We start from the raw sequence: 18,269 nt of genomic DNA on the forward strand, positions 1-18,269 counted from the left end.
GCACAAATTTCCCCACAATTTCTACAGTAATCAAAATTCTTTAGAAAAGAGGTGGTATAGTGGACAGAGTGATGAGTTAGGACTTGGGAGGCCTGGGTTCATATCCTCATTCAGCCATGGAGGTTCACTGGGGGAATGGAACTGGTGAAACCATTCCTTAAATATCTTACTTACCGTTTATTTTCTACTACGGTAGCTATAAGGTGGTTCTGACTTAATGGCACATAATATAACAAAAAAGTTATAAATAAGAGTTTTCCACAACTTTTCATCAGGCAAATATAATATAAAACTTGAAGCTCATACAGAAGATATTAATATCAATATCAATATTAATAATATTATCAATAATATTAACACAACAACACAACAACAACAACAACAACAGTAATAGTAATAATAATAATAGTAGTAGTAGTAATAATAATAATAATAATAACAACAACAACAACAACAACAACAACAACAACAACAACAACAACAACAACAACAATAATAATAATAATAATAATAATAATAATAATAATAATAATAATAATAATAATAATAATAATAATAATAAAAGCACTCCAAACCAACACGATGAAAGCTAAGATCCAAGGTGTTCGTGCTAACAGCAAATGTCGACTCTGCCAAGAAAAAGATGAAACTGTGTCACAGCTGTGAATGTCCAAAGATTGCACAGATTACAAAGTTAGACATGATAGAGTGGCAAAGTTAGTGCACTAGTCATTATGCAAAAAATATAACTTGCCGGTCTCCAAAAAACAATGGGAATATCAAGTAGAGAAGGTGTCTGAAAATGATGAAGTCAAGATTTTGCTTCTATTTGCGACCAGAGCTTCCACTTATGAACATGAAAAGGCGGAAAATTCAAATTGCTAACCGTAGGTGGCGTTGAGGCTGTTTCTTTGTTGCTGTTTCGCCCCAGCAGTTAGAGTGTGTGCTTGGGACTGCCTCGCTTCTGCTTCTGAGTGAGCGTGTGTGTGTGTGTTTGCAGGGAGGCTTCGGGCTGCCTGGTAAAGTAAGGTGCTGTAAAACTGTTCTGGGTGTTTTTGCAGCGTGGTATTGAGCTGGCGGGTGTATGTTTCTGTGCTGTGATGGGTCTTGGGGGGTTTGTTTGTTTGTTTTTACCCCCCATTTACAAAGGGTCTTGGGGTTTTTTGTTGCTTTTCGGAGTGTTTTTTCCCATTTCCGATGGGTCCTGGGGTTTTTTGTTACTTTTGGGTTTCCCCCCCCCCCATTTCCGATGGGTCTTAGGGGGTTTGTTTGTTTTTGTCCCCCCCCCCATTTCCGATGGATCTTGGGAGGTTTAATGTATTCTCGAAGGCTTTCACGGTCGGGATCTGATAGTTGTTGTGGGTTTTTCGGGCTCTTTGGCCGTGTTCTGAAGGTTGTTCTTCCTGACGTTTCACAAGTCTCTGTGGCCGGCATCTTCAGAGGACTGGAGTAGGAACTCAGTCCATGCTCTGACCCTGTAAAGAAAGCTGCAGGTTTTGCAGTAGTTTGCAAGAACTGAGCATGGATGCCGAGGACAGCACATGTTGGAGATTGCTTATTCATAGGATTGCCATAAGTTGGAGGGGACTTTATACCATCTAACAAGAAGCACTTGTAAAATTATTCAGATAGTGAACCATAGTACATTTTGAAGGCATGAACAGTTGTTAATATTTGGATATGAAACTTAAAGAAATTAATTTAACCAAGCAGTAGGTAAAGTGTCACAGTTTCCTAAAACTCCTAAGTTTAATGTGCCTAAGTGCAGTAACTGTATTAGGAAAGTAAATTTGCCATAGTACTGTTCATGCTTCATCTAGGGCCTGGTTTGTGGGCAACAAGTGACCTAATGGCTCATGTCACTTACTTGGAAATAAGGCTCATGTTCTTTTAGAACCTTGAGGAATATGTAAAGCAGTATTGCAGCTTTACTTGAAAGCATGCCCCAGGCTCACAAAATGGCGTAAGAAAACAGCAGCAGACTCCTTGCTGCCCGCATCTTTTGTAAATGAAAAGTTATCATGCAACTGTGCTTTATTTTGTCCAGGCTATGATAAAAATCCGAGGTTCCCAGTCACTGTGGATGGAGCACGATGAATCACATACTCACATGACATTTAAAAAGTCACTTACTTCAGAACTGGATTTCTATACCTATGACCCACCTGAAGCTTTCCTCCCCCCCCCCAAAAAAAAAGAACCCTAAAGAAATCTGCTATCAAAGACTGCTGTTGACAAGAACATGCCCATTCTGGCTCAAATCGCCAGATCCCGAAACGGTTTTCGTTTTCCCACTGTTCTGTGAATACGACAGCGGATCGTATACCAACGTAACTCTAGCACTGCCTCGCTTCGAAGGCGCGGCCGTTCAAAATGCAAGCCTGAAGGCTACGTGGGTATGTTTAGAAAGAGCGGGAGGGAGGAGGCGGGCAGGAGACGGAGGCTGTGATTGATGGGCGGGGAGCAAAAACCGAAGGGCGAATAGGCGGGACCTGAGAGCCGTTCAGCCGTCCATGATTGGTTAAGGGGAGAGGCTAGGTCAAGCCTAGGGCGGGGCTCTCGGCGGAGGGAGGGTTAAGGGTTGGGTTGCGCTGGCCGCCCTCCTCGGCCGAGGCAGCGATTTTCAATTTCGAATGAGACGGAGGGAAGGCGGTGGCGGCGCAGGCAGCGAGGAGGCGGCGGCGTAGGAAGGAGGAGGAGGCGAAGTGCGGGGTTAAAGAGCCGCCGGGAAGGTAGGGAAGCTCGGCGGGCGGGCGGGCTCAGGAAAAGTTCGGCGTCGCCCTACTTCTGTTTTGGCGGGCTCTGCTCGGGGGGCGGCGGCGGCGGCGGCGGCGGCGGCGGCTGAAGAGGGAGCTTGGAGCGGCATTCCTTCCCCTTTCCCCCCCTCAGTTGCGCCCTGTGGGGCGGACATAAGTGACAAGGACGTGGAAGAGACGAGGCGAAGGGGCAGCTCCGCGTCGCGGGGCAGGAGTGTGTGTGTGTGGGGGGTCTCGTTGCTCAGTCCCTCACACCCGCTAGGAGGGAGGGGGGCAGCGCTTTAGGGCTTTCCCCCCCCTCTCCGCCCCACCACGAGCGACGGACGGCGCCTGAATCCCGGGAGGAGGGGGGGGATGTTGAAGTTGACGGTTGGAGTCTCCCCTTTCCCCGCCGCGCTCTCGCCGCCTCCTCCGGGCCTGAGGCGTGATGTAGTTTTGGGGCTGGAGGCTCAGAACAGCCGCCGGAGGAGGAGAGCCCGCCGCCATCGCCTCCTGGCAGGGCGGAAGGACGGGAGAGAGGCGATGTCAAGCCGTTCGTCCCTCCACAGGCTGGTCAGGGAGGGCTTGGGCGGGGGGAGGCCGCCTGAGGAGTGGCTCTCCGAGGAAGATGCGCGTCCGCTCGGGCGGCGGGGGCTGCTGGCCCCGGGAAATCCGCCTCTTCCCTTCCCTTCCCTCTCTCTCTCTCCCTCACCGTGGCCTAGGGAGGGCGAGAGAGGCGGACCAGGCGGCGCGCATCCCCGCCCTGAACGAGCGCGGGGTCTCTGGGGGAGTGGGCAGGAGTCGGTCGTGGCGGGGAAGCCTTGTCTTATTTTTTTTTTTTTTAAGACGGGGGGGCAGATGCTTTAGGGACGTCGCCTCTGGAAGTCCCTTCTCTCCTGTTCAGAGGGACCGCACCGCGGAGTCTCCCGCCTCACCTTTGGTTCAAATTTCCCTCGTCCCCACCCTTCTCACTCTCGCGCTCCACACGGAATGCGAGCGCGGGCGAGCGGAGCCACGATGGCAGCCGGAGATGATGGCTCGCTGTCATGGGAAAGCCCTTGCAAGGGTTGTCAGAGGCTGTGACCTGTATTGTAAAAACTTCTCTGTATATTTAGCACGGGGCCATGTTTACTGTGATTAGGAGGTCACAGCGGTGATCCGTTTAGTGTATATGTTGGGGCGAGGAAGGGGGGGAAAATCAAATGCCATAGTAAGGTGGTAGGAGCTCTTTTAGGGTGACATAGAGTCGTAAAGTACTGCGGAAACTGGGTTTTTCATTAGAGCTCTTATTCAGGCTAAGCTAAATTAGAGAAGCCGAGTGGGGAGTGAGAGATGGGTATAATGGAAAAACTTTAAGGAGTATGTCTTTATATCAGAGAGGCAATTTAAAAATTATGGATGCATATGAAATATAGGTAAAATTAAAAGAAAACAAAAATGTTAAAATAAGACTATTTTTGACCAGAAGCAGGCTTCAATAGCGTTACCTTGGCCATTTTCTCACTTTGCTTTGAAATATATTAAGTGACTTCCAGTTGGTTCAGATAGAGGCTGGCTTTAAAGGAGTGCAAGAAGTATTGTGCAGGTTTAGCTAAGTTAGAACATGCTTGGGTTGCATCTAAGCTTCTAGGCCAAAAGAACAATAGTGAGTGCTCCTAGATGAGAAAACAAAAGCTAGTAGTTATTTGTATCTGCCACCATCAGAACATACAGTTTTAGGCAGCAGCAGCAGCAGCTAGGAAAGTGCAAGAAACTCCTACTTCTGCATCTGGTCCCTGCCACATATTATCACAGTATTTAACTCCACATCAATACAATACCTTGATCCAAGTACAGTGGACCCTCGACTTACAGACTTTTCGAGTTACAGACTTCTCTGGCCGCAAAATTTAGGTTTGACTTGCAGCCAGATAGTCAACCTACAGACCAGAAAAAAACCAAAATGGGACAAAAATGGAACAAAAACGGCCGGTTACAGGATTAATCGGTTTTCAATGCATTGTAGGTCAATGGAGATTCGACTTACAGACTTTTCGACCTGCAGCCACTGTTCCACTACGGATTAATTCCATAAGTAGAGGGTCCACTGTATCCATTTCTGTTTACCCAGGCTTTCAGCTCCTGCTATGGATATCTTGTAGAATAATTGTTGAATGAATGGGTTTCTATATTTTTTAGACATAACTTTGTTTAAAGGGGGAATACTATAAGTGAGTTTTTAGGGGAAAGACAGCGCTGTTAAGTTTCTGCAGCAAATACAGCAAAGATGCTGTGAAACCAAACTGACACATCTGTTGTGGAAGATGTTTTTATGTTCACTTTTTTTTTTGTTTTGGAAATAGTTTAAAATGTTTCAGGCATCTTCAGTGAAACACAAATCCCATGAAGTTACATTCAAAATATGCATAGAGATGGAATTTCAGCACAAAATTTAATAGGGAATTAGTCATGATTCCCCCCACCTAAGTTCAGTATTCCTGTATTCTGTTTGCTGTACCACCTTATTTATTTACTTTACTTGTACAGTATCTGACATCTCTCCCAGCCGCTCCCGGGGGCTTTCAATATGAATTGACACAAACAAGTAAAAAGGTAATAGGTTATAATATTAAAATACAATTAAGCAAGTTATACATTAAAACCAAGAACTGAACTAGAACCGTTTAGAATAATGACAAATAGCTAAAGAGAATAGTGCCCACCATTATAAGACATTTTTGCAACAGCCAATTAGTGTCACAAGGCTCATCTAAATAGAAAAATATCAGAAGGAGAGCAAGAAGGAGGCCATCCTGATCTCCCACATGATTTAGCTGTGCTTACCACTAGGTGATCTATATTTATCAGGTAACAGGAGATAGTTTGTTTTGTGTTTGGCTTCACTGTTGATAGACTGAAAAAAGTTGTTATCAGATGATCTTTGCCACCATTTGACCTTGTTCATTTTGTATGTTTTCATTTTGCGGATTTTATAATTTGGTCATGGCTTTTGATTACTGTAGTATCTTCTTGAATGAATTCATAATTCCCTGGGAAGAGTACTGCAATCTTAACCTAAATGGTGTCAAAATTGCTTAGAGCAGGAAATAGCAAAAAAGTGTGCTACTTGTCATGACAACTGCTCCATAGATGGTAATGACACATCTTTTGCCATAGTGCAGTTCACTGTGGGCTGTTCTGTATTTTGCTTCAGGTGTTGCTTGTAGATGTATGCAAAACCAGTGCAACTGGACAAAGGGAACATAATACTTTGTTACAACAGCTTTCCAGCAACATGCTTAAATGTCAGCAAATTGTCTGTATATAGTGCAAGTGGGTGGGTGTTGTCAATGCATAATGGGTTAATATATGTTGTAGGAAAAGCAGCTTCTAGAATTGACTGTATAACAGACTTTTTCTGGTATTAGTTTGTTTTAATGTTTACAGTAAGAATGTGGGTCACAAAGTACATCCTCAAGAGTTCATGAACAGACCTGCTGTGTCACAAATGAACTTTCACAAACATTTGTTGTTGTTGTCAGTTCCTAAATGCTTAGCACAAAGTAGGACTATGTGAAGATTCTCAGTCATCCAGGTGAGGTTATGTGGAAGTTGAGCCGTGGCAACTGGACTTCTTTCATATTAGGTTGAAATGTTTTGCTACTCATCCAAGTAGCTTCTTCACAAAGTAAGATGTAATGTTGAAATACCTGTATATACTATCCATTTTTGTCTTTCATGCTTGATAAGGATGTAGAAACAGAATTATAATCATTATGTATCAAGGAAGGGAGAATAATTTATTGTGTATTTGCCATGCCTCCTTCAGAGAAGTTCATGAGGACCTAGCAGCAACATCTTCCATTTGTAGCTACTGTGTTTTCCCACTGTTGCTTTCATCTTGTTTGAAATCGCCACAGAAGAACTTCTAAAGAGGACAAGATGAAATAGCTCCACAAGGTGTGATTGATGGTACTAGGAGCCAGCTATCTAGAAGTGCATTGTTCTCTACTGTCGATATCCAGGATGGATTTAAAAAATCAATGATTTTTTAAAAAAAAATTATTTAAATCAAATCCACCCCGCATAACAGGAACTTTTATAAATATCATCACTGGATTATTTAGAAATTTGGACCAGTAATGTAAAGTCAGAACAGTACAGAAGAAGCCTTTAGCCTTGAGTTGAGAATGAATTTATCAGATCTATAATTTCAGCACTGGCTGAAAGAAAGAGAAAGTTTCATATTACAAATAACTTTTGTCTTGCGGTTGTTTATTATATGCTCTTTTGAGTGATGAATGTTTTGAGTGATGCCACATTAAGCTGTAGTCTTGAGACATATTAATGAAGTTTATATGACCATAGGTTACTGAGGGTTTTTTTAAAAAGCTGTTGTTCATATTTCTAGTCCTCACATATGTAATGATTTCCATACACAGTGAAATTTATAGTCCCCAAATTGAAGCACATTCTCTCAACAGTATGTACCATGAACAGGCGAATTTACCATAAAATTTCCCAGCTGTTAAATATTTACAATAAGGGTTAGGTTAAACATAAAAAATGCTGCATACGTGGCAGTATAGTAATTCTGGAATGTCGCCTAGTGGCTCAATTTCTGAAGCATTATTGCCAGGCCTCATATTGCTAGCTATAACTTCATTGAGGCCTAAAACGGTAACCTCTTAAAACTCCATATTAGCACAGTGCACTGTTTTAATGTTAAAAGACTAGAAGGCAGATTGCATTTTAAAACAATGTGACACAGCTTTTCTTTCTTCCAAGCCAGTATCTCTTAATGAGATTTCTAATTTGATTTCAAAGAGGTAGCCATTTTAATCTATTTCAGTAATAGTAAACAAAAAAGTGTTGCTTGTGCTTAAGTTGCTTTTTCTTCCCTGGGCAATCTCAGTGATGGTTCTGGCTTTCTCATCCTGACCCCAGAGTTGCCCCTCACTGCACAGCACTTCCTGTCAAATCAGGGAGCAGAGCAGATAAGAAAGACTGGGCCAGTAGGGCAATGTTGCTCCTGCCATAATATTCTTCCTTCTACAGTGGCTCGAGTTAAGAACATTTTGACTTAAGAACCACTCTCATAGGAAAATATTGACTTGACTTACATACTTAGATTTGAGTTAAGAACTGAAAAAAAACCACGTGGGAGGCAGGGAAAGTGCAAAATGTGAACTTTCAGTTAACTGTTGGCCAGTGAAAAGGGTGCCTGTCTGCTTCCTCACTCCTCCCAGCGTTTAGAGAGTGGATTGGGAGACAGTCTTCGGACTGCCTGGTACTGTACTGCCTGGACTGTATTTTCCCTGCCTTCCCTGAACCTTTCTTGACCTAAGAAAAAAAGAAGCAAAATATCCCCCTCTAGTGATCGATGGCGGAATAGCAGCTTCCCATTAGTTTCTATGGACGGAAAAGAGCAGATACAGATCAAATGGTTCTCAATGCATTCCTATGGGAAATGCAGATTTGACCTGAGAACTTTTTGACTTGAGAACCGCCTTCCAATATGGATTAAGTTCTCAAGTCAAGACCCCACTGTAATAACTTCTGAGTAGACACATGAGAATGACCTGTGGTTCATTTCGGTCAGTTTTTCAAGTGAAAAGTTATGTTACAAATTCTGTAAACCACATCTCCTCCCAGGACACATTTACTCTTTGATTGCTGCTGTTGTCGTTAGGTGCCATCAAATTGCCTCCCTATGAACGAGAGATCTCCAAAATGTCCAAAGCCCTGCTTAGCTCTGGATATTCAAGGCTGTGGCATCCTTTTGGGATTAAATCCATCTCATGTTTGGTTGTCTTCTTTTCCTGCTGCCTTCAACCTTTCCCTGCATTATCTTCTTTTCCAGAGAACTCTGCCTTCTCATGATGTGTCCAAATTGGGAGAACCTCAGTTTCATCATATTTGCTTCCAGAAATAATTATCTGCAAAGCTCTCCGCCAGCACATTTCAAACGAATCAATTTTTTTCCTGTCAGCTTTCTTTACTATCCATCTTTCACACCCATACATGGTGATCAGAAATACAAGAGTGTGGATGATCTTAATTGTTGATGTTTCTTTCACACCTCCTTCATCTGAATCTAGTTAGGCCCTCCATTCAATATGTACTGTGTGCAGATTGAACAGGTAAAGGGATAAAAAGCACCCTTGTCTGACACCTTTGCCTTTAGGAAACTATTTTCTCTGTCCATGTTCTATCTTAGCGATAGCTTGTCTGTAGTACAGGTTACACATCAGGACAATCAGGTGCTAAAGCATACCCATTTCTTTCACAATAATCCATAGTTTCTCATGAGCTATACAGTCATAGGCTTTGCTGTAGTCTATAAAACATAGACTAATCTTCTTATGAAATTGTTTGGTGTGCTCCAATAGCCAGCAGATATTAGCAATATAATCCCGGGTGCCTGCTCCTTTTTGGAATCCTGTTGCAGAAAGAGGTTTTCCCCTAGATTGTACATAATCTCCTTTTATCACTAGGTATGACTGCCAATTTGGTCAGTACTCTTTTAGAGCTAATATGATACCTAATTTCATTTTCTTATTTTGCTGATGTTAAGACTGTCATGTACTTCAGCTTTTCCCCTCCAAGTCTACTACAGATGTTTTTAGCCTTGTCCCAAATAATTGGCAGATGGGGGTTGGTGGGCGGGCTTTTGTTTTCGGTGAGATGAAAAGTGATTTTGTGTCATGTAAAACAGTGGTCCCCAACCTTTTTGGGACCACAAACCAGTTGAGGGGTGCGGGCTCCATGTACGGGGAGGTGGGGGCACCTCTGCACTCATGGGTGGGTGTCGCACTTGCAGAGGGGTGTGTCATGCTCACTCGCGCAAACAACACACCCCTCCGTGAGCACAACATGCCCACCATGCGGGGTGTGTGTGTCAGAGATCCATGTCCTCAGCCCAGTTCAAGGAAGCCCGTGGACCGGGGGTTGGGGACCCCTGATAAAAGTTCATAGTCCATTGTGGTTCCCTGCTGCTGAGCCCTGGGCATCATCGTATAACCAACGCACTGTAGTAGTAGTAGTGGTGGTGGTGATGATGATGATGACAAATTATTTCTACTACTCCTCCACCCTGATGAAGTTTTGTAGAAAACATATTTGTATTTTTTTCTTACGTTATGTACCATCAGGTCAGAACCAACTTATAACTAGCGTAATAGAGAATTAAATGTAAGTAAGATATTTAAGGAGTGGTTTTACCAGTTCCACAGCCCCAGTGAACTTCCATGGCAAAATGAGATAAGAATCCAGGCCTCCCAAGTCCTAACTTGTCATTCTGGTCAATACACTACCTCTTTTCTAAATAATTTTGATTATGGTAGAAATTGTGGAGAAATGTATCATCTTTTCCTGCCTTCTCATGATATGCCCAAAGGTTTTCTATGGAGTCTGATTAATATTATCGCCTTACTGCCTCAAAGTGCTTTTGCTATATCTTGCCTCAATATTAGAGCCACTTCATTTCTTCTGGATTTGACATTCATTCCATTTCTTGCTTTACAGTTTCTAGTTTACCTTGATTCACACTTCTTACCTTCTGTGTTCAAATTGTATGTGTTGTGCACAAATCTTTAATTAGCTTAAATCAAAGCTGTGTTGTTGGGGACAGTTGCAAAATGTTATGTCTGTGCTTGTGAACATTATGTTCACATTGTGGTCTGATTACATTTTAAATCCATTATTCCTACAAGATGCTGGTGCAGCAGGTTAGTAAGGCTTAGAGAGTGTGTGCAGTGTAAAGTCATCCAGTGTACTTTATGACTGAGAAGGCAATTTGAACCAATTTCTTCTTGGTCTAAGTCAAACACTGTATTTGTTACATACAAAATGTTCCTGCATTGTTCTTTACCTTTTCTGTATATATTTTTGTCATGATGCGTGGAGGATGCAATGTTAGTTTTTCCATGTTTTTGAAGCAGTTAGTCACTGAAATTGAGGATGACATGTCACTTTAGGAAGTGAAGCAATGAGTTTGTAATCTAACCTTTGACTCTTCATGTGCTATCCAAAATGTCAGCATTACATTTGTCAGCATACTGTTACATGATCAGTAAGCTGTTCCCTTGTTTCCTGTCAACACATTTTATTTCCTTTTGCTTGTGTGAGCCTTTTTTCAGACATTTGAGAAACATCACTAATGCATTGTGAGTTTTCTTCATGTTCAGCAAGCGTAGAAACTGTGAGTTTGGACAGTGTGGGTATGAACAGATATGCAGTAAAACTATTTGTTTTGAGCCCATCTCTGAGTTGTACTTTAACTATTACAGCAGTAACATTTACTCGAAGAGTTATCATACATGCAGTAAGTTGCCTGCTGGTCCCCATGTCTGAGAATCTATCTAATAGCTTTTAATTTACAGTAATTCCAAAAGTTTCATACTTGTTGAAACCAACACCATATATGGAAATTTTGCCACTAAATCGCACCTTTCAAATGTAACATACCTGCCATTCAAAGATCTCCATCTTCCCTGTGTTTGTGTTCATGGAGTGTTTATTTGAAAAAAAAAAACCTTATATGAAAATATGTTAGTAAAAGCTATCCTATTCAGTTCGTGCTGGTTTGACTATTTATGCTAGTTCATACGGTCAGAGGTTAAATAGTTTGGATGTTGGTCTTTGAAAAATGCACACTGAAATATAATTAAGATTATTTTCAGATGGAGTTGAAACCTCATCTAATTGTTTGAACTTTTGATTTTGGTGTCCTCAGAAATTGTATAGATCTTAGTGAGGGCAATCTACCTTTCTGGACAAAATCAAAGTTAAAAAACCAAGCAACGTGTGCATATTTTCTTCTTTACAAATTCCAAGAGTAGGCATTTAGAACAATTTCAATTTAAAATTTACCTTTTATCACCAACCTTGTCTATGCAAATTAGATGATTTGTGCTATACAGTACTTTTTATTGCAATAAACTTACTTGAAGAATTACCACTAGGGGGAGGATTTCTATGACATTTCACATTTTCTCTGCAACATGCATCTGGATCCATAACCAAGTTCAAACATTTTTATGAGTAATCTGGCCTTTCTCACCAGATTACTCATAATATGTTTAAACCCACCCATAAGCTCAAACATAGGTTGCAGAAAATGTATGATGTGTCATAGAAATCCTCCCCATACAATTTCCCCAAAAATAAGATCTAACCTGAAAATAAGCCCTAGTATGAGTTTTCAGGATGCTCATAATATAAGCCCCACTCCAAAAAGAAGCCCCAGTTCAGTGAAATCCCGCCTTCTACCATTGTGCAGTGACCAGAAGATGACATGACATTCTGTGGTATATCAGCATTTGCAAGTATGTCTCATGTCTTCAGTCAGTATAAAATACAGTGGTGCCCTGCATAGCGACATTAATCCGTTCCAGGATTAACGTCGCTATCCGGATTCTTCGCTATGCGGGAGGGGAAAACCCATAGGAACCCATTAAACTCTGTTTAATGCGTTCCTATTGGGGGAAAACTCACAGGTAAGCGAAGAATCCCGATCTGGCCGCCATTTTCGCTGCCTCGATAAGCGAGGCGCGAAAACGCTGCGGGCGGCCATTTTCCCCCAGCTGGGCAGCGCTTGCTTCGGCTGTGGACGCCTCCCCGCAGGTTGCGCCACCCAGCTGGGGGGAGAAGGTTCAGAGCCCCCGCGGTGGATGCTTCCCCGGAGGTTGCTCTGAAGCCAGGCTTCAGAGCAACCTCCAACGAAGCGTCCACCATGGGCGCCCTGAACCTTTGCCGCCTTCTCCCCCCAGCTGGGCAGGGCTTGCCTCCGAGCGCCGGCAGTGGACGCTTTCCCGGAGGTTGCTTTGAAGGCTGCGCCTCCCAGCTGGGCGGCGCTGCCTTCAGAGCAACCTCAGCCTCCACCGGCGGCGCTCGGAAGCAAGCCCCACCTAGCTGCGGGGTTTGCCTCCGAGCACCGGCGGTGGACGCTTTCCCGGAGGTTGCTCTGAAGGCTGCGCCTCCCAGCTGGGCTGCGCTGCCTTCAGAGCAACCTCAGCCTCCACCGGCGGCGCTCGGAAGCAAGCCCTGCCTAGCTGTGGGGCTTGCCTCCGAGCCCCGACGGTGGACGCTTTCCCGGAGGTTGCTCTGAAGGCTGCGCCTCCCACCTGGGCTGCGCTGCCTTCAGAGCAACCTCAGCCTCCACCGGCGGTGCTCGGAAGCAAGCCCCGCCTAGCTGCGGGGCTTGCCTCTGAGCGCCGGCGGTGGACGCTTCCCTGCAGGTTGCTTTGAAGGCAGCACCGCCCAGATGGGCGGCGCTGCCTTCAGAGCAACCTCAGCGTCCACCCCGGGGCTTGGAGGCAAGCCCTACCAAGCGCTGGCGGTGGACGCTTCCCTGGAGGTTGCTTTGAAGGCAGCACCGCCCAGATGGGCGGCGCTGCCTTCAGAGCAACCTCCAGGGAAGCGTCCACCGCTGGCACTCGGAGGCAAGCACCGCCCAGCTGGGGAGAAATGGTGCCTGTGGGAAAAATCGCAAAGCGATTTTTCCCCATAGGGGCCATCGGTATGCGATCGCTTTTGCGATCACAAAATCCGCATTGGTATGCGGATTCATCGTTAAACGGTGCACTCGTTATACAAGGCACCACTGTAACTGTGAAGTGTACTGTGTGAATTACCCCCTCCCTCTGCCTTTTACCCCGCCGGCAAATACGGTAACTAGATCTTGTAAATTTGTGTAATCAAGACAGTTAAGGACAAGGGAATGTAATAGCTGAATGGGGTTCATAATGCATTCTCAGCCATCCATTGTAATTTTTTCCTACTACTGTACATGGTTCTAGATGAGATCCTTATCCTTGTAATGCCTTTGTATGATAATCTAGCATGAAGTACTGTGGGCTAAGTCCAACAAGAGCTGTACCAACTCATTCAAAGTTGTGACTAACAAATGTGTTTATTTTAAATAGGTCTGCTCTAGGTATGATAAACCCTGGATTTAAGCCTCTGATTTGAAACACACTGGATTAATTGCTAATAATTACAATTTTTTTGTTGACTGGATTTTGCCAAACTTTTGCTATGCTGATTCAAAAACAGAAATGCATTAAAACAGAAAGATGGTGCCTTGGATTAAGCTGGAAAATGCTAGAAAATATCAAATATTAGGTGAAACCTTAACTATTGTGCATTTGGAACTTTGAAAGGCAAACAAAATGTCACTCATATAGTATAGACAGTGGTGCCTTGCATTATGACGTTAATTCGTTCCAGCGAAATCACTGTAGAATGAAAACGTCGTAATGCGAAATTAAAAAGCCCATAGAAATGCATTAAAACCTGATTAATGCATTCCTAGGTGCTTGAAACTCACAGTCCAGCGAAGATCCTCCATAGCGCAGCCATTTTCGCTGTCTGTGCAGCGAGGAATCCGTCCCAGAAAAGAGCGGGGAGCCATGTTTTTTTACCCGGTGGCCATTTTGAAACCGCCGATCAGCTGGCCAAAAAATCATCGCTTTGCGAGAATCGGTTCCCAAAGCAGGGAACCGATCATCACAAAGCGAAATTCCCCCATAGGAAACATAGTTTTGCAATTGCTTTTGCAATCACAAAACCTTCAACGTAAAGCGATTTCGTCGTAAAATGGAACGCTCGTAATGTGAGGCACCACTGTACCTACTAATTGCAAATGTATTAGAGCTCTTGCATGAATTCTTTCCCTTGACACAGAGACAAGGCATTAGTCAATCAGTTATTGTCTTCTAGAAAGTGTCTGTCTTTTGTCAGCACTTTGAGAGGAGATCGTTGAAATCAAGAAAGTCTTTAGGAACATTGACTGTTTCAAGGGTAATATCTATGTTTGTTCCTCATATGGTTTTGACTGATCATGTGACTTCATGGAATATCAGCAGTTTCTAAACTTAAAACTGTAGAAGTCATCTTAAATTGCTTTGATTAATCATTAGTCACGAGGTCTTATTCTAAAATCAGCAATAGTAAGAGAACTTGTTGAAGCTGGGTTGTTAGTTGCCCTTGCTTGGATACTCTGTAGTCAGTAATCTTACCAGTGAATAAATACCTGCTGATATTAGTAGGCTTGCAGGACTCTTTATGAACAAATCTTGTCATGTTCATATTATCAATTTCTATCAGATATTTCCCCTTGGAACTTATGCATTGAATGGACATGATGCTTATGTGTATAGCTTGGTGAGCAGTGGTAACTAAAAATTAGTTTGAGAAAGTGATGCTTGGGGACTTTGGCCTTTGCATTTTTTAGTTTTGTGCACACCACATTTCATTGTTGACTCATGCTTACCTTGTGATTTATTGAATCCCCTAGATCTTTTTCACATGTGCTACTATTAATACAGCTGTCACTCATTTTATGTTTGTACATCTAATTTTTCCTGCCAAAATACTGTATAGACCTTTACATTTTTCCTTATTGAAATACAATTTGTTTCAGCCACTTCTCCAATCTATTAAGGTTGTGTTGAATCCTGATTCTGTCTTTTGAAGTATTAGCTAGCCTTCCATATTTGATGTCATTTGCCAGCTTGATTAGCACCAACCCATCCCCTCATCCAAGTCATTTATAGGGATGATTAAAACACTAGGCCTAGACAAAATCTGGGGCACCCCGCTTGTCACTTATCTCCAGTATGTGTAGGCATCCTTCAGTCGAGAGAGATGATGGTAACGTGCTCTGAATAGAGGTCATGGAACAACGTCTAGTGTGGCTGAGAAGGCCGACTCGAGAGTGACAATCCCTTTCCACATGGAAGACAAATAAAATCTGTCCCCTGTCCAGCTCCCTAATTTTGCTGGTTTCGGGACTCTTTACCTTGGCCTGTTGAACAAGTGTCTCTTCAAATTGGGAGAGGCCATGCCACACCGCCTGCCTCCAGGCTGAACACTCAGATGTCAAGGTTTTCAATCTGTTGAGGTCCATTCCTAAGGCCTTCAGATCACGTTTGCAGATATCCTTGTATGACAGCTGTGGTCTCCAGTATAATGAAGAACCATTGGTGAGTACTCCTTAGACATAGCCCATGAACCAGCTACAAATCCACCTAAGAGTAGCATAATCTACCCACTTTCTACCAACATGGCTATGAAAGTACAATAAGGGATGCTGTCAGAATCATTGTTGAAATGAAGATACACTATAGCCACAGCAGCCCCCTTGTCTGTCAACTTAGTGACTTTGTCTAAAAAAAATGGTATGAGTAGTCTGGTATGACTTCTTTTTGAGAAACCTGTGCTGGGTCTTTTCTAATTGTTTACAAACTTGACTGTTCAGTTATATATTCAAGAATTTTTAGTGGCATCTATGTCATGTTGAACAGTTTGTAGTTGCCAGTGTCTTATTTCTCCTTTTTGAAGATGGACATGGCGTCTGTTTGGCTTTTGCCTTCAGTGACCTGACTTGTTCTTCAAAGATCCACAGATATTAGAGGCAGATACTCCAGGATTACATGTGCATGCTCCTTTAGTACCCTTGGATGGCATTCATCTGGCTGAGGAGGAATGGATTCATTTAAAATAACTAAATGTTCCTATACCCCATTGTCATTGATCTTGGGTAGCAGTGCTCTCTTTCTCTGCTACATGTACTAGGTTGAGCACTGCTTTTATTTTAAGAGAAGACAGAGGAAAAGTGGGTGTTATATTTAGGGCTACAGCACTTATATCTGTAGTTGAAGATAAGCCAGAGCAAAAAACTTCCAGCAGCTTTGCATGAGATGTCTCATAGTCATAGCATGTGATTGACAGCCCTACATACAAAGTGAACACACTTGAATGCATTGATGCTGAATTAATGAGCAAATTAAATGTTGTTAATTGGTTATTAAAATGACTGTGATTACAGTAGAGATTACAAAACATATTCTTCCAGTAGTTACAGAAGAAAATGCCCATTTTGAAGTTCTATAGAGATATCACATGCTAGAGATAGGCCATTTGAATTTTTTTTTACTTTCTCCATTTTGGGAGTTCTACCTGATGAACCCACATCAAAAACTAAATGTGGTTTACTGGGAGAAATGTCTAGCTGGAAGGCTTCATAGCTTAGATTCCTATTAAAAAAAGAAAGCTGTCCAGTGCTTATTGGTTACTTAGAATTATTTCTGGCAGAAATGTTTGCCCAGACCACTTCCAAATAACAAAACACAAAAATAAAACACAAAAAGAACAGCTCTTATGAACTTTGTCAGTGACATGACCGCATCAACAAAAAAAGAGACACAAACAAGGGCAGAGAAAGGCAGCTGTAACATCCTTAAATGAAGTTCTGATCTGACTGCATGAGTGCAGGTATTCATCTGCAAGTGCATCTCCTAAGTTCTGGTAGTGTAGCCAATGAATTTTTTTTTTAAAGTTGAAAAAAGGCAAAGTCTAGGTAATATACCATACCAATAGAAGCTCATCATTTCACACTACAGCTATAAAGTGTGTAAAGTGACTGCTATAGCCAGTAGCCTCACTCAGAGACCCTCCCTAGTGCCCAAGCAGTTGGAGTGTCTAGGCGAGGTCTTGACCTTCATTAGGGGGTTCAACTGTCAGTCTTCCTCCTTTGGAGCTGGATCGTTGGCTTCCTCAAAAGATTCTGATATTTCCAGTTTTTAATATCAGTAGTACTGTATAATTAATAACTATAAGAAACAAACCAGAAGATCCAGGAATATAATTCCAGAGTGTTATGCTGGCACAAGTCTCTTGCTTTGCACTGTAAATGAGCCACATAAATCTGAGAGCAATTGTTGCAGTGTGATGACCTGCTTAGAAGCCCTCTGCAGTGCTTCAGTGTACAGTGGGCTGTGCACAAGAAATCTTGGATTCCACTCAAGGTTCCCTATAAGATGCGCACCTGCATGCTCCTTTCCCCCTCCCCACATCCACAGTGATAATTTCCAGCATCTTTGGTTCTGGTCATGACGGAACCCCGTGTGCAATGTCATGAGTGTGTGGAGCAGAACCCTGCCCAGCATTGCTGAAAATTAGAGGGAACATTGGTTCCCCTGGCTCGTAAGCTGTTGATTTTTTCTCTCTTTTGTAACTTAGTTAACATCTTCCTTACAAGGTATAGATACTTTCCTTTCCTTTATTTTTAATAAGATGTATTTTTTATTTTCACATCTGAAATCCCATGAATGCCAGATTTAACATGAGGAAATGGGGAGTACTGCTCCACTTAGCGATCCACTTTGAGATGCTTGAAAAGTCCCAGTTCACTTAATTTTATTTATTTATTTATTATGTTTTGGAATTAGATGAATGTGATGCATGACTCTTCAGAGCAAGCTGTGAATCAGGATGTTGCTAGTTCAAATAGTGCCTTTGTGAATAACAACCTAGCTGGCTGTAGTTAATTTTTTTTCTGTACTTTACATGTCATCTCTAGTGCAGAGGTAATACTAATTTTTTTCTTTTAAGAAAGTAATTGATTTATTAAGAGTAGCTGGCTCAATAGCTCAGTCACAGGTCATCACTAGGGGAAGGGAATGATAAACCAGTTCTAAGTAATTTATGAAATTCCTGGAGCTGAGAATCACTGATTTAACAGAACTTTTGTCTTGTTGTGATTCAACT

General features: G+C 42.6%; 1 protein-coding gene across 24 annotated transcripts in view; it reads left to right on the top strand.

Annotated features, from left to right (window-relative positions):
* The first annotated feature begins 2,589 nt into the window (after positions 1–2,589).
* The window catches only part of EPB41L2 (erythrocyte membrane protein band 4.1 like 2), a 115,377-nt gene continuing 99,697 nt past the window's right edge, over positions 2,590–18,269 (top strand). For all 24 annotated transcript variants that reach the window (XM_078383354.1, XM_078383357.1, XM_020790708.3 and 21 more), the window contains exon 1: positions 2,590–2,732. The gene's annotated coding sequence lies outside the window, so the exon portion shown is untranslated. The remainder of the gene's footprint in view (positions 2,733–18,269) is intronic.

The sequence above is a fragment of the Pogona vitticeps genome, chromosome 1 (genome assembly GCF_051106095.1).
Source record: "Pogona vitticeps strain Pit_001003342236 chromosome 1, PviZW2.1, whole genome shotgun sequence".
Lineage (NCBI taxonomy): Eukaryota > Metazoa > Chordata > Lepidosauria > Squamata > Agamidae > Pogona > Pogona vitticeps.